The sequence below is a fragment of the Schistocerca cancellata genome, chromosome 6 (genome assembly GCF_023864275.1).
Source record: "Schistocerca cancellata isolate TAMUIC-IGC-003103 chromosome 6, iqSchCanc2.1, whole genome shotgun sequence".
Taxonomy (NCBI): Eukaryota; Metazoa; Arthropoda; class Insecta; order Orthoptera; family Acrididae; genus Schistocerca; species Schistocerca cancellata.
In genome coordinates this window covers 322,741,328-322,747,222 of record NC_064631.1, presented here as the reverse complement: position 1 = coordinate 322,747,222, position 5,895 = coordinate 322,741,328, and the positions used below count along the sequence as shown (strand labels likewise).

Genomic DNA, 5,895 nt, shown 5'->3' with positions numbered 1-5,895 from the left:
TTTGTGGGTGTGATAAACCTCCGGCTTCAGCCTGATGTTCAAAAAAATGTTCAAATATGTGTGACTTCCTAAGGGACCAAACTGCTGAGATCATCGGTTCCTTGACTTACACATTACTTAAACTAACTTTTGCTAAGAACAACACACACACACACACACCCACGCCCGAGGGAGGACTCGAACCTCCGGCGGGAGGGGTCGCGCAATCCATGACATGGCGCCGAAGACCACGCGGCCTCAGCCTGATGTTAAACTGATATTGAAGCAAATTGTCTGTTCAAAATTGTTGACGTCATGATGATCGGCGCATTTGAAAAACTGTAGTGTAAATACAATTGTTTCAGGAGTAATGACAAATATTTAGTATGTTGTAAAAATAGTATAGAGTAGTTGGAATAAAACATTCCATGCAATACGTGTTCAGTTTCTGTTGGAGCAGAAATTCAGCTGTATACAGAGATAAGGTTTCATTTCTCGCGTTGGTACTCTAGTTCCTACGTGTTTATTGATCTAAAGTTCAAGTTGCTGAGCTTTGCTTCACTTTACAGTTCACTGTATCGTTTAAGCATTCCACGTGTATTTAGAAATTTTTGTACGGATTTTGTAACGGAAACACTGCTGCCGCCTGTGGAACAAGTACTACGTTGAAGAATGTTTGGCAGTGTCTTCCATTAACTGCGCGAGGCATGTGCAGCACCCAACAGATGTATCTCATTCGAACATAAATTCGTAACTGAGATCGATTGTTCGACGAAAAGTTACATGCTTTGTGGAGACGCATTTGCAAGAACGCTTTTCTGTAAATGTGTGGTGTGGTAAGACACACAATGATTTGATTGAGCCTGCTGTATTACTGCTTCATCTTACACGGCCCCGTTATCTACAAGGAGCTTCCAGCAATATTGTAAGCGGTTCCTTTGGCTTCGGGGATGGGTATATTCCTTCTGAACTAGTGGAAACCTCCAACCTGCGCATTCCAGCCGTCAGCTGACACAATATCTAACCTCAGAAGTAAGATCGGGGAATATGGTCACGTTCCTCGGTCACCAGTGTCCCCCATTCTTATCTCTTGAAATTTTTGCCTATTGGTATGCTTGAAACTCTAAGTTTATAGGAGCCCCGTATCTAGGAGGAGCTTCAATCATTGTTATTAGTGGCTCCTTGCGCATCAAGAATGGATATATTCCCCCAGAATGAGAGGGAACCTGTAACCCTGCACGTTATAGTCGTCAAGTGACACAAAATCTAACCTCAGAAGTTGGAGCGATAGATTGATCACATTCCTTGGTCACCAGACGCCCCAATCCTGATCCCTTCAACTTTTGGCGTATTGGAATTGTTGAAACACGAAGTTTAAAACTAAAGTAAAAGTAAAGTGTGGCATGTCTGGCCAGAAGACTCCGAAGGCCATTTTCAGCCGCCTGAGTTAGAAGGATGTTTTCTATCCTTCTGATCCATAGGTACCTTTCCTTCGCGAAGTGTGAGCGTTGTGTGCTTGTTAAGTGAGGGTAACTGTAAGAGATTTGTATCTATTATTGTGTCATGTATGTATTGTATTCTTTTGAGAGAAGAGAAAAGGAAGAATCCGGTGCCAGCATAAAACCTACGGTTCTCGAATAACATCAGGGGGCGCCGAGCTTAACTTTCCCATCCAAAGGATAGCTCACCATCAACTGTGTCGCATGGCCTCACGTGAACACACTGCGGAGAGGGTCGAAACTGAATCCATGGCCTTGCCGCAAAGACATGTGATCAAGTACCTTACGCCACTTTCCACCCTGCCTACTCTGTCGTAAAGTAGAGGAGAAAATTGTGAACAGCACGCGGCGTAGTACGCCAAGACGACCTTAGAAAAGCTAGACATGGTGTTCCCAAGAGAATTCGAAAGAGTACTCAAGTTAGAAGTGGAATAACATCAACATTTTCGTTTGCTTAACCCTTGTGTGAGTGTTTGTTTGTGTTACATTCCAAAACCTACATCGCTGTAACGAATAAAAATTGGACACTTGTTATACAGAACGTTTTATGCCAAACAGACTATACTACCATCTCCCAGAATGGTCACTACTACCCCTGAACCATCCTGTGGGCCATGTGCATTACTCTTTCCGAATCATATATACATATACTCGTATATAGCCGTTAATAGAAAGATGTTGGAACTTAGTGACAGACTAGTACTGTGTGCCGGGCCAGGACTCGCTCCGAAACGTCTTTCGGAAGCAAATATCTTACCAGTGGGTTTATCAACGAAGGTTACGACCGCAGTTTCATATCTTCCGGTACGTCCGTCCTGCTTTCCAAACCTCTCTCTGTGGAGCTAGCATTGCTCCTGCAAGGAGTTCCCCGACCGTCAAAGTGAAAAGTATGTCCCAAAAAAAAAAAAAACGACGTATTTCATAAAAACATTAATGTCATCAATTGTCTTTGAGATTCTTTCTGTAGAAGAGAGAATGCCCACTGTTTCATGGAAACATTGTAAAACGTTGTATGAGGTACGTGAGTTATTCCGTCGAAGGTACGGAAAAGGACCACGAATACTCACCAATACCAGCACTGACCAATATCAGGCATCTTGTCAGACAATTCAGACGAAGTGTGCTTGATCGGGAACGTCCATGACGACCATCAACATCCACTGACACAGTCCACAGCATTGAGGAGGCCATTTATAGAACCATAGACTCTTTCATTCCTCGGCTGAGATGTGGGTTCAACAGTCCACTCTGAATAAGAAAGCGTATTGCATTCAGATAAGGCATCACCTGGAGGAGAAAGTTTATGTTGCAAGTATGCAAATGTGTGCTGATCCTTTGGAGGCAGTGAAAACCTGCTACATAGCCTCCTCTGCTCTGATGAAGTCGCACTTTGCACGGGTAGTTTTCTGAACCATCACAACTGCCGAATGTAGGCCGACAATAATTCTCATGCGATTGAAGAATGTGAACACCCCGAAATTAAACGTATGGTGACCGACACTGATGTTTAGAGAGCACTCTAATTCGCAGAGAAAACGATAACAGGTACCTGTTACCTTGACATGCTTCAGCTTTTCCTGATACAGCAACTGGTATCCGATGGAATTCTAAATTCCGTTGTGGAACAGCAGGACGGGACTCCTCTCCAATTTGCTCTCATTGTTAGAAATTACCTCAACCGCGTGTTGCCTGGACCGTTGAGCGCTAGAGGTATACCGCATATGTGCACTCCGAGGTCACTTGATGCCACTCCCCCCCCCCCCCCCCACTATACTTCTTGATAAGTACAGGGTTCAAATCAGTATCTAGCATCAGCTGCGTGAGCGGACTGTGCAGGCGGTAAACAGAATTACACCTGATCAACTACAGAGCATGTTCTTAGCTGCGGTGGGAAGATGATTTCTTTGTGTTGACTTGCAGGGTGGCCACTTTGAAACTCAATGATTTCTAATGTGCTCTTGTTGTATAGTTGTATGATTTTATACTTAAACATGTGTTTCATTCAAATGAATCGTTACTTTTGGGACTTCCTGTGTTTTTATTGAAACAAGAAAAACAAGGCCAATAAAATATTTCAGGAAATGCATAAGACGTGAGAACTGTACAGATTTCCGTAGGTGGGGCTGAAATACTTTTGGTTGTCGAAGTAAACACAGTCAGTAGGTTCAACATTATAATTGCATGTGTTTCTTTATCGTAATATCCTAGGTATACTTTAGTCTTAGTATTAAGTATTTTGCAGTCAGTTGTTTGGTCCGTCTTGTGTTGTACTGCAATTTCATTCGTTTCAGCGTGTAATTTGTTCCTTGCGTCACTAGCGACTCTGGGTGTGTTCCCCACTAAATGAGATGACTTCACTTCTGTTTTTAGCGTGTTAGTGCTGTTTGTACGCTCAAATGGTTCTGTATCCTTCTTTTCCACCACTCAACAAAAGCTTACTTCTGCTTATGTGACGTAGCAGAAATGATTTTTCAGCGGCATGTTATTGCTTGATACGCCATTCAGCCGTTTCCTCTAGCGTCTTATGGACACAGGTCCTCTGACACCCCAAAAGGTCTGAAGCGAAAAGCCTCGCTCATTCCGTATGCCTGAGGTGGAGGAACATGCGCTGCACACGGCGGGCGAAAATCCAGGAACCAATACGCGACGTTTCGTAGCAGCAGAATGCAGTAAGTGCCTTCTTGTCTGAGCGGTGTTTCATGAACAATTGCTTTACTTAAAAAAATGAGTGATTCCTAATGCCAAATGGGAGATGGATGCATTTTCATGGATAGACGTCACGTTAAAAACCTCCTGTGAACAATGAATGGACGTCACGTCGACGTTCTCCTGTGAACAGTTGTTCAGATCTCTCAGAAACTATGCCTTTCTATGCACTTTTTTTTATCGAACTTGTTTTCGTGTTTCGATGAGCACTAGTACCTTACAGTGTATTTTACACCTCATCAACACTATACATCGTGATTCAGCTGCCAATACCGATGGGTTTTATGTAACCCGTAACGCCTTAAAAAATCCAAGTACGAGATTTTCATATTCTCTCATTCACTATGCGCAAATTATTAGTCCTACAGAGAAAATGAACGGATATTTTTGTAGGAAAATAAATGTAGCTAGATTTTGTACTGGGATACGTTTTCGCCGTATTTCACGGTTTCCGAGATGTTCGACAAACCCGGATTTGTAGGGCATTACTGTAGGCATTTCCTGAGCAATTTGGAAACTACCGCCTCAGCTGGAACTCACCCTAGCACAAAATTTAATTACATTGAATGTCGTACAAAAAGGTTCTGCTCCTTTTTTCTGTAAGCGTAATAGCTTGCACGTAATGAGCGAGATATTATGAAAATCTCGCATGTGATGTTTAAGGGTGTTGCATAAGAATCATTGGTAGGGGTAGCTGAATTACCCTGTATACTACAGCGCTTGTCAGTTTGTGCCTTTCTTGTTTAAAATGCTTTTCAGTTATGAAAAGTCTGAAAAATAGGTTCTGCTGGGGCTTCTGCCAGTTTTCAAACATACTGCCTCCGATTTCTATTACTGAATCAAATGTCACTGAGGTAATTTTCATTTACAGTGAGTCCAAATTTTGTTCGTTCTGATCTCATTACTTCAGGCTTTACTTTCGGGGTGATTACTTCACCTGAAATATTATAAGCAGATACTCTCTGGATTTCTTTAGTACAGTGCCTTTATGTCACCCCATGAGGGGTAAATTGAAATATTCTGAGGGGTAAAAACCAAACAATTCGATTGTGTTTCAGTCACGAAACTAAATTATTTTCAAAATATCATTACTATTAATCATAATTTTGTAAGACTCTAACATTGATTAGGCAACGGCCTTGCCGCAATGGATACACCGGTTCCCGTGAGATCACCGAAGTTAAGCGCTGTCGGGCGTGGCCGGCACTTGGATGGGAGACCATCCAGGCCGCCATGCGCTGTTGCCATTTTTCGGGGTGCACTCAGCCGCGTACGCCAATTGAGGAGCTACTCGACCGACTAGTAGCGGCTCCGGTCAAAGAAAACCATCTTAACGACCGGGAGAGCGGTGTGCTGGCCACACGCCCCTCCTATCCGCAGCCTCACTTGAGGATGACACGGCGGTCGGTTGGTCCCAATGGGCACTTGTAGTCTGAAGACGGAGTGCGAACACTGATTAGATAAGTTATCAATAATCACTTATTCTTACTTAGTGGCATTAATGTGATGGAAGTTACAGGTTCCTCACACAGTCCACCAACTACACACAAATCTTATGCTTTGTCCCGTACATCGCTGACGATAAAAGTGAGACATATACGTAACAAATTATAAATATCTCAAGAAAATGTCTTCTCCGAGTTGTAGGTAGTACCTGCAGTACTTCAGAAATTTCTTCATTAGTTGCTTCGAATCAGACAGCACGCTACAG

The 5,895-nt window shown here is 43.0% G+C and overlaps 1 pseudogene; it reads left to right on the top strand.

The window, feature by feature from the left end:
• Positions 1-5,313: 5,313 nt before the first annotated feature.
• LOC126089818 (5S ribosomal RNA) lies at positions 5,314-5,431 on the top strand (annotated as a pseudogene).
• The last annotated feature ends 464 nt before the right edge of the window (positions 5,432-5,895 follow it).